This window comes from Rhopalosiphum padi, chromosome 2, assembly GCF_020882245.1.
Source record: "Rhopalosiphum padi isolate XX-2018 chromosome 2, ASM2088224v1, whole genome shotgun sequence".
In the NCBI taxonomy this organism is placed as follows: domain Eukaryota; kingdom Metazoa; phylum Arthropoda; class Insecta; order Hemiptera; family Aphididae; genus Rhopalosiphum; species Rhopalosiphum padi.
The window spans coordinates 40,804,961-40,824,777 of record NC_083598.1 but is presented as its reverse complement, the minus strand read 5'-3'; the positions used below and the strand labels follow the sequence as shown (position 1 = coordinate 40,824,777).

General features: G+C 29.6%; 1 protein-coding gene across 2 annotated transcripts in view; it reads right to left on the bottom strand.

Annotated features, from left to right (window-relative positions):
• LOC132919268 (uncharacterized) overlaps positions 1–19,511 on the bottom strand; it is a 58,672-nt gene extending 39,161 nt beyond the window's left edge. The window contains exon 1 of one of the 2 annotated variants that reach the window (XM_060980695.1): positions 19,181–19,511. The gene's annotated coding sequence lies outside the window, so the exon portion shown is untranslated. The remainder of the gene's footprint in view (positions 1–19,180) is intronic. The other variant, XM_060980696.1, reaches the window with a different exon arrangement.
• Positions 19,512–19,817: the final 306 nt, after the last annotated feature.

Sequence of the window (19,817 nt, the reverse complement as noted above, 5' to 3'; positions counted from 1 at the left end):
TATTTTATTAAGTATAGTATATTTTTTTTTTAAATAATAAAAATTAAACATGCATTATAATATATAATACTATTATAATTTATAATTTATACGACCTAATGAATTAAATTGATGTTAATTTTAAAACAATAAATAAAAATTGTACAATATATTTATTAAAAGATTTGTGTCACTTTTTAATTCATTTATACTGTATATATAATGTAGTGTTCACTACTCCTAGGTCAGAGCTCACATAATATGCATCTCAATCAGATATTTTATAATAAATAATATATTCACAGACATTCATTAGTCCAACAGTGATCACAATATATATGTTTCCGCTTGAAATACCTTATAAAAATACAAAACGAGATCAATGGAAAAATTAGGAGTTACATATATTTTTCACGTCATCGAATACATTGATTTTATACAGAGATATAAAAGAATGACGATGATAATATTATTATTGTGGTATTTGTACAGCATGACCTAAAAAAACAGCCGCTTTGGTCGTATAATATATATATATATAAAAAAAAATTCCTTGCATACTCATAAGACGACGGCAACACGCTAGGCCTATATACAGCTGGACGTTCCTCCATTGTGTATTGGACGAAGTATAATAATAATTATAATACTGCTATCGTATATAATAATATTATAATGAGTGCATCTAAATCTAACAGACCGGTTATCAATTATATAGGCCCTAATACGAGTTGACGGGTGTCCGCTGCAGCTACTGACGACGACGTAGCTGATCTCCGGTTGGAAAATTATATAAAGACGCATATAATAGGCACGGCCTCTTGTTCGCCAACACCACCCTACAGCAATGAGACTTTCACGATTGGAAAAATGCGATAGGTATGAGTATACGCGCGTGTATTATTCATTAATAAAGACCCAGTTGATTTACTATATTATATTATGTAGATAAATAGTGATAGATCAAAGATTAATTGTAAAACACGTCTCTCTCTCTATGTATATAATACATTGTACGTATTGGTCAAAACGTCTATAATAGCTGCCAATAGAGGGACCTTACATTATACTGTATTTTTTAATTCTTTAACGATTCGAATTGGTTTTACTTGTTTTATTGTATACATCACGACCGCTTCCGTAGAAATCATAACGTTCGCGCGTTGTGTAACGGTAGCACCCGTTCGTATATTATTGTGCAACTATACCTATGTCCTATATGTATTATAATAATAATAATTTTTTGCAAACGATTATTTTTTTTTCTTCTCGTGTATATATTTTAAACAGTCACAACGAATTACTCGAGTGTGCGACCACAACATTATACATAGCAATTCATTAAGATAGGATAAACAGCCGCAGACTGAATAATATAACACTAGATTTTCTAGTTCGATAAGTTAAATACGAAAATGACGTATACATGAGTAAAAACTATCTATTGAAATGACCTAGGCATACATTGGTACACAGACCATCCAATGCTGAGTACAATTTATCGTGATATTTAAACACATTTGACCGTAAAACGAAATAGGTTTATCTGTGACTATATTATTACCTAGTTTAAACCATAATTTAATATAGTATTGTATTGTTATTCGTGCACTATGTAAAATACACACATTTAAATCGATTTTGATATTGTTTGTATAATATTTAAAACGTTAAAGGTGAATTAAAATTTGACGATGGGTAAATTCCGTTTTGCGGTGACCTTTAATGCGTTGATTTAAAAACGATTGTCCGTACGCGTGTAACACTGTAACATTACATTACATTATTTCTGTGTGTATTGTGTAATAATTTTTTCGTCACGATGGCTGTAGTAAAAATGTTATGGCGTTTATGATAATACGGCCGTTTACTTCAATTACGGTTGTTAATGTAGCGCAAAAATCGGTGATAATTGTACATAAACAAAAGTAATGTTTGCATTAGCTATAGGTTTATCTACATATATATTTGTATTTATATGAAACATGTAACTACTTTTACTGGTGTTTAGCATAATATTAAATTAATCAGGATCGTTACTTTATAATGTAACGCGTTGACACATGTGGCCCGAGAACCGAAGGAACTATCCTAGGTACAAATTTAATAATGTTTATAAAGCGCAGCGAAACAGGTTTTAGATGATTTTACTATTGTCAGCTATTACTTAATATATGTTTGGCTGCTTGCGTAGTAGATTTTGCGAAGGCGTTCGTTCATTGACAACCGGAAACCGGGCGATACAGCGTAAATTCTTTTGATTTTATACGAAAAAAAACATAAACTTTTTGTTATTTAATATTTTAGTTACAAAAAACGTTTACCTGCGATTTTACATCTATTCTGAACACGTGCAATGCGTGACACGTGAATTAACTCGTACTATAATTGTTTTACTTAATACTTTATATACCTCTTAATCTAGCATTAATCTCGAAAATTATTTTAATTATAACATTAAGTATTAAGTAAGCATAGAAATAATACTCTTAAACCACATTTTATCTTTGTATAAGCTAAAAATACATTTTATTTTGTATACGAAATTATTGATTTAATCTGTATTATAGTATTATAGCATTTCATTGTTTTAGTAAAAATACCTTGTAATCTATAAAATTATCATAATCATATTAAGTATGGAGATGATAATACTGTTGAACTAGAATTTTAGCTTAAATTATCTATAATACGTTTTAATTTTATACAAAAACCATGAATATCTATTACCTTCATATACAATAAAAATTAAAAATTAAAAATGTATAATACCCAAATATATATAAATATATATAATATACTAAATATTTGTATGGGTAAAGAATTATCAAAAAAATATTCAAATAATATTTCTCACCAATATAATATCTTAAAATGTTAGCAATTCCATTGATATGCTTTTCATTGAATCAATTTATTTTATTAATATAGTAAATATTATCATTTTATCGTACTTAGAATTTTTTTTTAACATCTCTCACTAAAATCAATATAATATTATAATATATAACGTAGAAATCTAAAAACGAAAAATATTATTTTACACAATATTACAATTTTGTTTTCGATAATTGTTGTAAATTTAGATTTTGTTAAAACGAATTTTCTCGAAATATTTATAAATAAAAACACCTGAAAAAGTGTGCTGATTTACTATTTACCATAATATTATAGATCAGAAATTGTGCTAAATAAAAAAAAAAAATTAGAGATGTTTTATAAGAAATTACCATTTATGTATATCTTTTATAATCTTATAAAGTTATACAATTGTTATTATCATACATTTAGAGAGATAGTGATGTTTTAGGTTTTATTTAAATTTAAATACTATTCATTAAATAATAATTTATTAGAGTGTAAAATGTATTAATTGAATTAAAATAAATCTTATTTTGGAAAAAATTTCTGTAATATTTACGATTTTTAATCGAATAATTAATAATATTGTAAAAAATAATTTTTAAATTGAGTACTTATAGTATCAAATTATATTAAGTATGTTATTTTATTTGAAGTTAGTGTATCATTCAATATCAATATTAAAAAGTGAGCCGTAGTTTGGCCACCCCTGATATAGATGATAATCCTTCATAATAATAGTTATATTTAAATCTTGAAAAGATTATTTTCTTCGATAAAAATCGGTCAATGTTAAAAAATTGCCAATAGGCCAAGGTATATATTATAAATACGTATAACACGCGTGTATTGCTATCCAACATTATTCTGTGACCGCAATAAGTAGGTAAATATATACAATGTATTTATAAAAAGATATACTTTTTAAACTAGTTTGAGATTTGATATGATTTCATGAGATATGAATCTGAATACGTAATTTAAAAAATTTAAGTGAACTATAAACTAAACGCATAATTTTCGTTTGGTATTATTACCGACATACCTTCTACTTTCTTGTTTGTTATAAATTATAATACATTTATAGTGAACAATAATAAAAATTAATTACATCTTTTAGTAAATATTATACACAGTGTAACGAACAATTTTTGTTGTTATGTCTATATTATTTATTCAATCGTGTGCCAAAATTCAATTTAAGTTTAGACGCGTGAGTTTACTACTTCAAAATTCGGTCATTTGAATCTTAATAATATTATTCATTGTGTCAGTGCATGACGAGTGAAAAAAATCAGTACTGCTTGTTATGTCGATAACACAGTTAGATAAAATCATCCAAAATGGATGTATTCCATGTTAAGCTTTATATGACATCTACAAAACGACCTTGGATATTTAATAATGATATCGCTATTATAATAAGTATATCAGATATTTCACCATCCTTATTTTATAAATATATTTTTAAAAATTGTGTAACATGTTATGCATTTGAATAGTAAATTGTATGTTCAACAACTCTATAGTCTTACTCAAACTTGCACCTTTTACACAAATGTTTTACTGAGTAATAAGTAAAGTTACTCTTACTTACCCCATATTTATTTTAATGAGTTATTATAGTATTGTTTAAAATAATGTTATTGATTTTTTTTTTAAATATTATTATACTTAACATTCCAACTCATAACAGTTGGTATATAATAATACATTGGCATACCCATAGTATACACTTTTCCCATCGGGATACATTAATCAATAATGCAATAACTGTTCTTAAATATCGAACTCTAAACGTATACCTATATTTACATATATATATATAATGTATACTAAACAGTTTAATGTAATGATGTAGAAGTTGCCCAAACGATTTAATAGGTTATACAATTCCCAACACACCGTCAGATGTCATAATATATTGAGTAACCAAATATTCGAATCCATCGATAAAATATATTATTTTAACGTGATAATACAACGTATCTATAGGTAAAATATTTTCAGGCATACATTATTACAACCAACGGCAACGCATATCCCATAACCATCAAATGTACATAATATCCAAAAAAAAAAAACGCGTCCATAATTTTTGTTTGATGAAAATCGTTCACATGAAAAAAAAACTCATAGACTTAATCCTATAAATTAAGATTGGTTTATAAAATGTCCAGCGTAAAAAGAGGAGAACTGTCTGTTAGTGCCACGTAATTGTTTTTTTTTTTCAAAAAATGTTATTATTGTTTTGTTTTAGGTAAATACACTTACATTATTAATGCCCACACTGTTATATATTTTGTAATTTTTTTCAAACTTGAATAACTTTTACAGGAGTTATACAAAAAGAGATTCCAAACCGTTAAAGTCTTCTTCTTTTTGTGATTAAGATTTAATACCGTACTCGTATATACTTATAAAACTGCAGTAGCCATCTCGGTACTTTACTGCGAGAACCGTTTTTCCATATAATATAATTGTGTGATTTATACATAACAACCAACAATTTTGATATTAATGCAAGAGCCTGAAATTAAATGATATTTTTAATTAGATTTGAATATTCTACTCGTGGCATTCCGTAGACGGCTCATCAGAGGGTGTCTTCGATAAAATGACTATCCGTCGATGATTAATCGGCACGCCGTGACTATATAAGATAATATGTACCTATATATCGGCGTGTGTACCCGAAACGGTATCGCTAATTGCTTCGAGGCCTCGAAGTCAGTGTCGGCGCACCGAATTGGGCGTCGTTTATTATAATATTCTGTATATATATATATATATACATATTATATGTTATATTATATTATACAGTCGACAAAAATCTGATAGCACCGATGGGCGTTTTGGCGGTCTCTTCCCACGTGGTGCGCATTCTTATGGTCTAAACGCATCGTGCTCAACGCATGGTATACCGTTTTCGTGTACGTGCGTTTAATGAATCCGATATAAGTCAATAATATTATAACGAAGATTAAATACGTTTCATACATAGTTATGATAGAGCCGCTCAACAATGTTTTTTTTTTAAATGATAAAATATAATAATGAATAGTGTCATTTAGATTTTGTTTCTCCTCTCAAACATCGTTACGGATTGTTCACACATACAGTTTACACATTACACGTGTCCAACAATTATTATAGTATACGATATTTTAATTTAATTTATAAAAATATATTCATTGGTGGCTGACTACTTTTGAAAAATTATGGTCGTTTCCAAGCTGCGGAGCTTTAATATTTCTGATATAATTATTTAAGGTTGAGTTATCTAACTATAATTTATTAACTTATAACTTTTTTGAATAGAAATAGCTGAGGTACTTTAAATTCGATCGCAGTTCGATTTAATAAATGCTTAATACTTTTTCTGGTTTATATTATCATTTTGAATAAATATTTTCACCCAAAAGTTAAAAAGTAAAATTAAGTTTATATTTTTTTTTTCAATTTTACTAAATTATTTAAAAATATACAATTATTTTTAGCTGTTTATTTAATTTAATTTGACTAATTTTAAATTATTCAGTAACTTGTTTAGCCTTGGCCTTTTCAATATAGTTACTTATTAAAGGTTAATTTTTTTTATTAAAAATGTGTCATCATTCTTATTTATAATATTTTTAAATTTAAATAGGTACATTGGATATATTATATACCGTATGTACCTATATACAATATATTTGAGGTGGCCAACAGGTCGAACGCGACTCTCTTTCGAATTTTCTTGAATTTTTTTCAAAAAATAATTAATTATAAGTTAAAAGTAGGTAATAATTTATAATCAAATATATTAAAATACGTATTATGTAAAACTATGAAATTAAACGTTATTATTACTTATTAATATACTAAGTAAAAGAAATAAAAAAAAAGAGCAGCACGCGTATATATGAAATGTGTTTTATTTAATGAGAACCTTTTTTTTTTTTAGTCGATCGCGACAACCTGGAAAAACTTAGAAGTTTATTAAAGTTGGTTACACTGCCATATAGTATATCTATATATTATAATTTTTTTTTTATACTTACATTTTTTATTTACTTTTTTATTTATACTTTTAACATGTGTTTCAAAACTAGCACAATCGCTTTATTATGTTCAAAATAATACAAAATTTATAATTGTTTAACTAAATTCTTTCAATTTAATTTGTTATTGTTTATATTTTTTTGATGAATTTAAATCCAAAATAAAAGTATTAAACTGCTTGTATTTTAATATTTTGTACTTCAATATCATTTAGCATAAAATCGTATTATATTGCGCATAATATTTAACTATACATACCTATATTATAATAAAAAAATAAAATTTACTGTACAGTTTTGAATTTACATATTTAAAGGTTATATAATTTTTTTAAATGGAGTTAATAATTTTTAATCAAAAATAATTATACAGGCATTGTTAATTGTTTTAGGTAAAGATTTTTTATACTTTAAAAGTATATCTATTTTAAAACACATTTAACATAATTCATATTTTATCTAATTAATTATGTGGTTAATATAATGCTACACATTTATAGTTGATACTATTGTGTTATAAGTCTAAATTGCCACAACTATAACTCATTCTATATTTAAAACGGTACACGATTGAACTACAATAATAACGATCACATTTTTTGTAGGAGTACATCATTGGGTGCGAACAAATTAATTCCTCTAATTATATTTGATGCACAGTAATGTGATCCTATTTTTAGCATATTCACGCCCAACACAAAGGTGCGGCCTGCAAAAGGTATGCAAATTGCAGTTTGCTTTAAATCAAACCAAACGATTTAATGACACTTCAATAGAAATCGGTATTATAAAATAATATGTTACTATTATTAAAGAACTTTTAAAAATAATCCTGGTAAGTATATAGTTTAATAATGTCGAAACAAAAATTTGAAATCATATGATTATTTTCGTACGATGAAGTGCAATCTGTATAATTATGTATATAATATTATAATATACTGTTCACACGCAGTAAAACATTACATTTGCAAATTATATAACAGCTGCAGAGTACTTCATGAATTACGAACATAATATTATAATATATACGATACAATTGATATAATATACGAGTGCAGTCTTTAACGAAATTGAGATCGATGTATGCAAGATGCAAGAGAAATATACCTCGTTTTATATAATATGTATTATTATTATGTATGCGAATATGATATACTGTACAATGTACATAGTAGGTATATATCCGGAATATAACTGGTGGAAAAAATCACCTATATGTCTGTTAAAATTAAGACTGGTACTCGTTTCAACCGGATAACGTTTTTTTTTTCGACAAATCGGGGTTGACATCATACAATTTATTTTTTTCCAATTTCTTACGATACAATTATTTGGCTGTCCAAATTTATAACCATAATAATATATTGTACTTAGCAGTCGACTATACGTGACGGGATTACTGTAGTGGACGGTCGATGACTTATATTATATTTATTATACGTTTTCCGGGGCAGGCGACACATATAATAACGATAATAATATATAGGCTACCATTGTCAAATCGAAAAACGAAATTTTTTTAACGTGACGAGCGATCAGGGGATAAACGAATTGAAGTAGGTTCGTTGTGCTGCAATAAAAACCGGTAGCTAAATTTACAGGTACGAGTATAATAATCATAATATTATATATCTGTCCTGATTACATTATCAGTCATATATATATATATATTATATATAATGTATTTCAAGTCGTATATAATATGTAATAATTATTATGCACGTTTTTATTTCAAACGCGGTGCGGGCCACCGTTCGCGTAATAACAATTATTATGATAAACGAATAGCTATTACGATCTGTGGCCACGGGGCGAACGTTTGTGCGCGGGTTTTAAAACGTAGATATACCATTCGCTCGCCCTGTGTAGTCCGAACGATACATCATAATAATATTATTATATTCCCGTTCCCTCCGCCTCTCGAACTCATATACAATATTATATATACATATTATAGGTACACACAAGAGACATATGCCGTGCGCATATGCACATAATATAACATATTTTTGGTGTTGACCCAGATCGAGAACGGAATAATAATGATTTCTCCGCGCGCGTTAAAAGTGAAAACCAGTCGCGGATAACTACATTGGAAAAAAATTTAATTTGTTTTTTTTTCTCCTAAGCTCGTCTGTCGACGATTTTTTTTTTGCAGGACGCAAGCGAATTCCACACCGGGACCACTTTCACACAACCTCGACGACAGAGACGTAGTCATATTATCTCCGTGTCGGATACCTATAGCTAGGTATGAGATGAATATAAGTACATATTATATTGTTGTTGCGTTTCGGTGTTTAGTGAATTCCTCGACACCACTACCACCGCCGCTGTGCGAGTGATATATAAAACGAGTAACGTACCTATACGACTGTCAAGGTCAACTATCGCCGACTTTCCCCCTAAGGTCCGAGTATATGTAAGTTCAACGGGGTTAATCCGTGATTGCGATTTATATCTCCGGACTCGGAACGATAATAACAATATTGTTATTGTGTTCGTTTGCGACGAGAAAACTCCACGATACATGCGATGGTTATTATAATAGCCTATAGGGTTTATTTTTTGTTTTTTTTTTAATTTATAGATTAGGAAATGAATATAATAATAATTACACGTTAAATAATTATTATTACAACGAGTGAATTTGATTGCGCAGAAATATTACACGTTTAAATAATGGTATAACAAGAATTTTGTTGACGGAGATGATAGCGAGTTAAGTGCAGATGGAATCCATTTATGATATATAATATTGTGTAAACAATATAGCGCAATGTACAAACGATTACCAAAAGGATTTGAGCGGTCTTTGGAGTTTTCTCGCGGATACGATGACGAGATGCATCTACATAATTATATATTATGCGTTTATGCGTGGCTATTATCTACTTGATTACGGATTATACGTATAAATCGCGAGAGAAGAATGTTATTTGAGATGTGTCACGTAAAACGAGACTCAAAAATAGTAGGTATACTATTTATATAACGAGTACTGAGTGATGGTTATAATGAGAAAATTATTATCATTAATGAACGGAAATTTACGTAAAAATTTTAGAGACACTTTTTAACGATAATAAACATTTTCAGATGGACAAAAGCACATTCCTACCATCTCGGTATAAATATGTACAACGAATTTAAATCCCTGAACCCATACGGGATTTGACAAGTAATGCACGACGATTGCCAAGGTCAACGCCGCAGTAGCCACCGCCGCCGCTGACTTTCCCTCTTTGCGATCCGTCCGCGTGTAAGTTCAACGAGGTTAATCCGTGATTGCGATTATATTATATTTTATGTATATGTGCAGTGTGCACCGACTATAATAGTTTTAATAATAATAATAATATTGTTATTGCTCGTTTTCAATGAGAAATCGCAGTGATATAGGGTTTTATAAACGTCGTTGTTTATCGTATTTATCAAAGACGTTGGTAAAATAATAATAATAATAATAATAATAATGAAAAAAAAAACATTAAAAGAACAAGCAGTTACAACATGTGTGCTTTTACATAGGTAACACGATCATACTTTCACACAAAATTATGGATTGTAGATTTTGTCCAGCCACTTCGCCCCACGGAAAATTAATTAATTATAGAACTTTTGTCATATAGTGAACCATGTTTAAATAAATACGCGCATAAACTCAACTCACGCACTTAAATATTACATGGCTTATTTTTATTCGTTTCGGCCGCTGAAGTCAAAACCGCGATTTCGTTTTATTACCTAGTCACGATCCAGTGCGGGATACAGGATAGAAAGATAGTTGTGTGGGCTGAAGCTTCACTCTTGGGATAATATTTAAAAGATACTTTTTCGTTTATTATAGTGAATTACAAAAAAAAAAAAAATTGTAATATTTTAGTGTGTAACGGTAAATATGCGCATAATATTTGTTTACAATATTTTTAGTGGTACCAATATCGTTTCTAAAACTGCGATTATTATATGAGTATTATAAATTATTACAGGTGCATATTTTTTATCTAACCTCTTCTTTTTTTCTATTCTTATAGACGCATCCTATATTCCTATCCATATTTATTATATTACAAATAATTAAAATATTAAAATATAAAAGTATCCTGATTAATTAAAACTACATTTATTATTGTTATAATCAGATTAACCGGGATAGATTTCTACGTGTAATATTGTGCAAAACGTTCGTCTTAAAACTATATTCATGGCACACGCTCCGTATATGTAGATCTGTGTACAAATAATTAACTAGATTATTCTTGGTAAACGAGAGGGATTGGACGTACTACGTTGCTGCAAGGTATTACGCGACCGCTACACATCAAATAGGTTTTTCTACGTTGCATATTATTATTATTTTATTATTATGTAATATGAGTATATGACATACAAGTATATAGTGTGGTAGGATTTTATTTAACCAACATAACTATTTATATTGTCATCATCATCATGCAAATTTCTCTGTAACTATTTGGTCGGTAATTGTTAGCTTCGGAGTAATGTTTATAAGAGATAATTTAATTTTAAAATTATAGAGACTATATAGAGGAGATATTACACTAAAACAAATAAATATATATTAATTAGTATACGATTAAAATTAACTTTTTTTTTTCGTTTGTTTGTTTTTAATCTATTTACACCGTGTAATAAATACGCACATGACGTATATTGAATATAGTAATACAGTATGTCTCAAAAGCTACCTCAAATCAATAAATCCAAGTACGATTTTTCAACAATAATCTACAATAAATGCGTTTTTAAATTTCAAAAGTTTTTAAAGCTCACCCCTATTCATTTAATATACACAATTCCCGGTGAGTCATGACGTCAATATCGTGACCAAAAACTAGTGTAGATTTCAAGGGCACGCAATCGTGTGTACAATAACAATATAATAGTAGTCGTCTGCATTGGACCGCGACACTTCCCCATTGGTGCACCGCGTATTACACCATCGGATGCACTCGTCTATTGTACCTATATATTAAATTATTTTGTGATGCACATCCGTTCGTGTACAATATTGTGTCGTTCGGATTAATCGTATACGCTTTCGGCAACACCAATATAGTTTTTACGTGCGCCAGACATCCAGAATATTAATACATATCACGTACAATATATTGTTAGAATTTTTGAATTTCGGGGGTGAATCCTTCATTTGCCCGTCTATGTAATATCTAGGTAATACTCACGTATTATTAACATTAGCGGTTTTTAAGGTTACGGCCATGTATAGAAGTGTCCCCCGGCACGAGAGTCGTTCGCCCATATACGGACAAACAAGGTAAAATCTGCTGGTGGACAGTATATCGAATGACTCATTCGCTCATCGCAGTGGTTTACGCTGAATACACGCCTTTTAATATAATATAGGTATATTTCTTTTTCATCGTGTGCGTAATGTACTTAGCCACTTAGGTACTTATTTGATTACTTAACACTCTTTCGATATTATATGACGCGTGTATACACTAGGCGCATCTTTGAGTGATATATATTTTTTTTTTAATTTATTTATAAGTACTATACTGACGAGATTATGAATTACGATCTGTGAAAATTAAAATTACTTATTATATAACATTGTTCTATGAAGCATAAAAAAAAAAATCATTGAATTATGCTGAACATGATATTATTTTGTAATTATAATTGAATTGTAGACACGAATACAATTTCCAAATTTTATGGGTTTATTGTTCTCATTAATTAAATTCTTATAAATTCATACTTCATACGTGGGGCTCTTAATAAATATTGCCTTAGGAAATACTCGTAATTTTTTTTAAAAATATTTTATATTGTTCGCTAGAATTATTTCATAACCTCCTTGTTTCAAGGATTCTTAAATAAAAGCAATACCCACGTCCCATGTCTTATAGACACATATATCAAACGCTGCTTCTATATCAAAAACAATACGACTGAGGTCAACAGTTGAAAAACGTACGCTCTATTTTCCATAATTGAATATCGTGTATTCTTGCTTTATACCTGAAGTAGTAAAAGTAGTAATAATAATTCACTCCACTTAACGATTATTTGCTTTTCATTTGCCATTTTGCCAATAATAGTAAAAAGACACATTTTGTGCTGTTGCTTCACAATTCACCAAAAGTATACTTGTATACAACTCTGAATTGGGTTTTTATGACATTTTTGTATAACCACTGAGATGTTCGAAAAATTTAAATCACTCGAATTTAAATTATTTGTTTTATAAATAATAATAAAGACATAGTTTTCAGATTGATATTATTATGGTATAAATTATTTTTCATGTACGTAATAATTATGGTCTTGTGTGATTAAAGTCATACGTAGAATTCCCACTATCTGTATAATAATCGACCAATTAGCGTAGTCCTATTGTGCTACATAGTAAATTAGGTACTCTATTCAGCCCTGTTAACTTTTTTCGGACTTTCAAGGTTAATGCCAAAATCAGCTCGGCTCTGTCAACCAGCCTCGGAACAACATTGTAATAACCCAGTTAAAATATGTATATAATAAATATAACTCGTTTGTTGAAAGCAGGTAGGAAGCTTCGCGGATACAGCCGGAAACGACACTGTATATAATATAGGCAGAAGTCGCGTTGTATAGACAAGGCCGCGCGACGAGAGACTTCAATATTAATAATCAAATAATGTAATGAACAGAGCCTACGCTCTGCGCCCTCAGCTGATATACCATTCCAGCTGTTTACTACCGCGTAACGCCCAGATTTGAGACTAATGTTATAATTGTGATCGTTTCATAAAATACCCAAACGCATTGTCCCCGCTGCATAATAATAACATAATAATTATAATATAATTTAATTTAATTTAATGGACTCGTCTGAAAAAGGCTTCTGAGTCGTATGAAACTCCGCGGGCGTTGCCAAGCCTCTGGGGATGGGCACTTTATATTATAAAGGTAGTTTTGTAACATAATCACTTGAAATCAATGTGTCAAGGGCACAAGATATAGACATCTATATATGCGTGGTGTATCAGATGTCCATGCACGTGTTATTGTTTACATTATTGTTATTATCACGAATATTATTATCACCTTTGTTAAAGGACAATTGAATATATTATGATCTCGATATTTAATTAAATCAACTCGATTGTGTCCTGCAACACATTACACTTAGTTCCAATTCAAAATACGGCATTGAATAAGTGTCACCAGTCACCACTCGACTACCGCTGCTTTTAAGCTAATTCACGGAGGTATGTCTGCTAAATATACATAAATCTATCGCTTAATGGATCCAGCAACAATTACATTTTGTTTTACGTTTATTGACTAGGTACACATGAAACTATATGTTAAGTAATATGAAGATACAGGTAAGCGAAGACTAGACCCATAATATGAAATTATAGAAACTATAAAGTGAATATTTTTTCTGTCACGAATATTGTGCGATATACATCTTCTGCACGTACATGTCTGAAACTTTATATCTAGTAGCACACGGACCCACACATGAAATTCTTATAATATTTTTAAATTGATTATAAAATCAGATATAATAGCTGTTTGGACAACAGTCAATCATTATTATTTTTTCATGTTTAATCAGTTCTCTGAGTTCTCTCCTATAATACACCGGAATATTCGGAAACTAAGTAGATACATAATATTGTATAATATTATACTGTATAGTGTATATAATTATTAGTTTGTTTTTATGTTTTGACAACGTTGTTTGCCCGTTATCCTCGATTTAGGGGACCCTATTCAACATATATGGATAATTGAAATACATTTATATGTTTGTAATATATTATATAAATCCATAATAAAGCCCACTACATTATATATATTCCAAAGTAATATTGCAACACATTTTTATTTCCTATGTATAATATTCTATATTTTCTTGGATATAAATTAATAAAAATGTTTATTAAACATTCAAATTACATTTAATAATTATAGTTGCCTATATAACTATATAAAATACAGTGCGGTTGTTAAAATTGTCTTATTATTATTACAATTTAAAATACATTTACCATCATTCAACAACTTTTGACAATTCAAATAATACTGCAATTTATTCACTACCTAAAAAGTTGTAGTTTTCTATATTTGATACAAATTTTACATTTCAGTAAGTCATCGTTCCTCGTAAAAAACCAAAACCTTTCAAAACCAACAACAAAGTATTATTATTACACAATACTACAATACCGATAGTCCATCGTGACCATCGATTTGCAGATTCGTATAAATTAGAGCTGTAGTACATAATCTTATTATCGTGACACCGTATATGTAATAAGTAAAAATAAAATATATAATATATTTTGACTTTTTGTTTTAGTATCTATACCATCGTGATAAACATATATACAGCAGGCTGTTTACATTCAATAGAAATAGAATTCGACATGTTGTCAAATACATATTCATATACGAATCAGAATCGCGCGAACAGACGAAATGAAGATCCGTACAACGCATTGTCGGTTTATTGAATATTTTAATAATATTCATACATATATAGATACATACATATATATATATATATAATATTATTACATAAACGATAAATGCACTCTTTGCAGGTTGCCGTCGCCGTCGTATGTGTACACGTTTTTGTGTATTATTATTATTATTATTAAACATTAGTATAGACACAATGAATTATATAGGTATATAAACTTCAAGGATCTCGTCGTGCTGAGATATTTTTTTTTATATTAATTGTTGTTTGAAAAAAGCTACAGCGCGGGTTGACGACAGTCAGTCAAGCGAGATCAGTGTTTTTAGCATTCACACATACACACACACATACATATTTACTATATAGTCGTATTATATTATCTTATGCGTTTCGTACACGCATAGATGTAAACAGTTTTGTCTCCGTCCTCACGTTTAACGTCCGTGAAAATTACGACAGCTGCATGGAATTAGTATATTTAACAATAATAATAATAATAATAATAATAATATGTGCGTTCGTTTTACTCTCCCGCCATTGCCTGCAATAAATATCTCATACATATTCTGCGTGACTGTACCTACTCGGACTTGATTTAAAGTCTGCGCGCGTAAACCATTCGGCGGTGACGCTCGCTGTCTCGTACGCGATCGATTAAACAATACAATACGTAATATATTATTATTATATAGGCGCGTACTCGCGTTTTTTATGATGTGTATATAAATGTTGTTTTCAGTAGTAACAAGTGAACGATGTAAACATTTGAAAACACTCTGACGCGTTTGACGTACTATAAAATTGCTTGAACAATAGGTATATATTCACGAACGATAGCCTCCATCTATTATATAAGTTGTTACACGCGTATATATATATATAGTGTTGATAGTCGTCGCAAAGTTTTCCTTAAAATCACTGAAATACAAGAATTACATTACGCATTTTGAACGAGTTTTCGCTGTTGAGATTATGATGTTTAATGCCGACCGCAACGCAGACAATGATAATTCATTTCGACACATTGAAAAAACAACCACCATCGTCACTGTTAAACCATTATTTTTACACCGCCGAAAACAGTCGAAACACTGCACCTGTTCATAATAATATCGTATTGGCTCTGTCCGCACCGCGTCTCCATCACATTATAGTATGATGTCACACCGTAATCAGATGACGAACATCCGACTTAGTCATCGTCACATCCGTCATACTCCGAATTCTCCAGTTCCAGGAACTCGCAGTTTTGTACTTTAATATACAGATACATGGCATAGGTATATATAATGTATATTATATCAAGACTAATATTCTGACATATTTTGGATCCATGACGTGGGTATATACGCGATTTAACATCAAACTCAATTTACACGAACGCAGAGTCGACAATTATTACAACATAATATTATGGTATAGTAATATGTTTATGTGTATAGGTACACACCTAGCCCACAATGTGTATATATATATATTATGCTTGACGGTATATAAAACCGGAGAATATGAATTCGCTTATTTTTGCAACAGACATCGCAGATTTCTATTTCGAAAGTATTATTTTTTTTGCGCGCGCGGCTATATAGTCCCGTGTGCAACATTAATTCGGTACCTACTACCTACATGCGAAAAAATCATCCGACTCTCAGTTCTTGTATATGCGCACTGTGTTTATATATTTTCATAACCCCCACGTACGTCTGCCGACACCTTACGCCCAAATAGAACCGCTGCGACGACGTATAGCGTGTGTTATTGTAAACCAGAAAACTACTATTTATCTTTGACCAGAGGGAAAAGTGCTTCGTCAAACCGTGTGTGTATATAATATACCTACAACTAATAGTTACTACGACGGGCAAATTAAAAAAAAAAAACGCAGAGTTGGTACAACTATTTTTATAGGTACTATTTAGCTTAATATAATAGACTAGTAGATACTATTGACAACCCGCGAACTATATTTTCGAAATTAACATAATACATCGAACTATATACGACCGAAACATGGTAATCGAACAATTCGACATTGCTCAAGTTAATGAGTAGTGAAACTTAAAATCTCGCTTAAAACGCCTCTGAGAATTTCTATATAGGTACTGACCTGTTTCTATAATAACCATGCATGTATTCCAATATTGACTTTAATAGACTCATATTATTACTATTCTGAGTTAATTTCAAAAATGTAAATGATATCGTATTATATACTAGACTAGATACCTGCTTATTTTTGTATTTATTTTACTGCTATTATTTATAAAAATGTTCTAAAGAATTAAAGGTATTAATGTATTAATATCTTGAAAAATGCATAATATATAACAATATTTATCATAGAGTAATAAATATAACAGTATTATATAATTGTACGTTATAAAACCATTCAAATACAAAAACAATAAGTTTTCTAACTTTCAATTTAATCACAAAGAAAAAGAAAAATCGGCATTAAAAATTAGTAAATAACAGTTATGAGTTTATGACAATGGAATTTAAAATAATTTTTAAGCACCAATTATATTGTAGACATATAGGTATCTCAAATATTAAATATTAACCGAACAGCATTTGATTTTGCTGGATTTTGAGTATAATTTATTATACTAATTTAAATTTTCTACATTATATAATATACAAATACTGCGCATATAGTGTAAAAAGGACATAAGATATTAAATATTATAAACAATGATTAAAATGTTCAATTTAGTTAATGTATAATAAGCTCAGCGTTTAAATGTGTAATATACCATACCCAACGCATACGATAAATAGCATTTCCATGCATCTTTTTAACCATCAAAATCAATTAATTTCGTTAAAAATATAAATATGTAATTAATATACCATTGTATTCTTATTAATAATTGTAAATGTATTTATTTCCCTAATACTAGACTGATGATAGTATTTTTCTGATTTTATTTTGATAAATTATAATTAATATGAATTAAACAGACAAAATTATTATGATGACATAATATAATGTAATACTTATCTTAAAATATGTAAAGGATACAAGCAAAATAATACATTTTCAGAAAAATTATGATATAACATCCGCATAGGTATCTTAGGTAAATAAAGGTATATTTTAAAAGTCTAAGCTAATACGTTTTTGTATGCATCCAATGAACATTCTTTGGTTATCTTAAACAATTTTAAGTCGCATTTATATAATTTAATTTTAAAGAAAATTATTTCAAAATGTCAATATTTTTATTACACAAATGTTTAAAAAAATAATCCGTAATATTCACTAACTAGACCCAATTAATATTTATAAAATATTTTTTTTCTTTAAAAATCTATGTGGCGAGCATAATTTTATTTAAAACAACATTTTTTTTTTCGTCAAAATGATTGTAAAACTTATTGATATCTATTCAATTTCGCTGTAATCAATCGCGTATTATACCAAAAACTATAATAAAATATGTGACTTATGTGTCTACTGAAACACACGTAGCTCAACTTTGTGGATGGTGGATCCAAAACAATAGGTGTCGCACAAACAAAAATGAATTATAAACAGTGAATTCCAATGTCCACAAGGTGTGATTCAATGTTATAATTAATTATTAAATTATATAACTATTGAATTTATTGTCATTAATAGTTTATAGATACCTATTGCGCGGCACGTCTATTTTGTATTATGACTCGCATTTGTTAATTATTATTATCTCCACGCCCCCATAATATTATTTAATTGAATATAAATTACAACATTTTTTGCTTATTCGACTCGTATACAGTATGTGCACGTACGGTTGGCTAATATTGCCGTTTTAAAATATAATATTCTTATTAAATTTCTTACCTTGTTTTTTCGGTCGCTTTTGTCTTCAGGACGTGCAGTACGCTATCGATACCTGCAGAGCTACTGCTGCTGCTGCAGTTGAGAATAACACAACCAGGCACGGAACCGTTTACGGCATTAAGTTAACCCCGCGTGTCCTTTTTCACGACAACGAAAACGTATTAGAGCAGCAATAGTACAATATCGCGTATAATTTTGTCGATGGCGGAATAATGAAATTTGGAAAATCGGAGTAATCGGCACGTGCGCCGGTTTTTGGAGGGAACGCGTGACTGACACTCTGACTGACTTCGTATCGGTGACCGGTCGCACTGGTCGTAGGTCCGCGGCAAAATAGCGGCGGGCCGACGAGGCGGAGACATCTAGCGGTGTTCGTAGGCAAACCGGTCCGTCTGCGGCCTACGCGCTACCGTCACGTTGACGCACCGGCACCACACAGTGTAGTGTGTACCTACACCACTTGCATCCGAACTCTGTGGCCTGTGGGGAATAGAAAAAATAATAACAACATTAATGTATAAAGTATAAACAATAATGGGTATTGTATACGTTTATCGAAATTAAAAATAATAAAACGTAATGTGGTTTAGAATTGAAATAAAAACAATAATATTAAAGGTCAAAAGCATTTAAATGA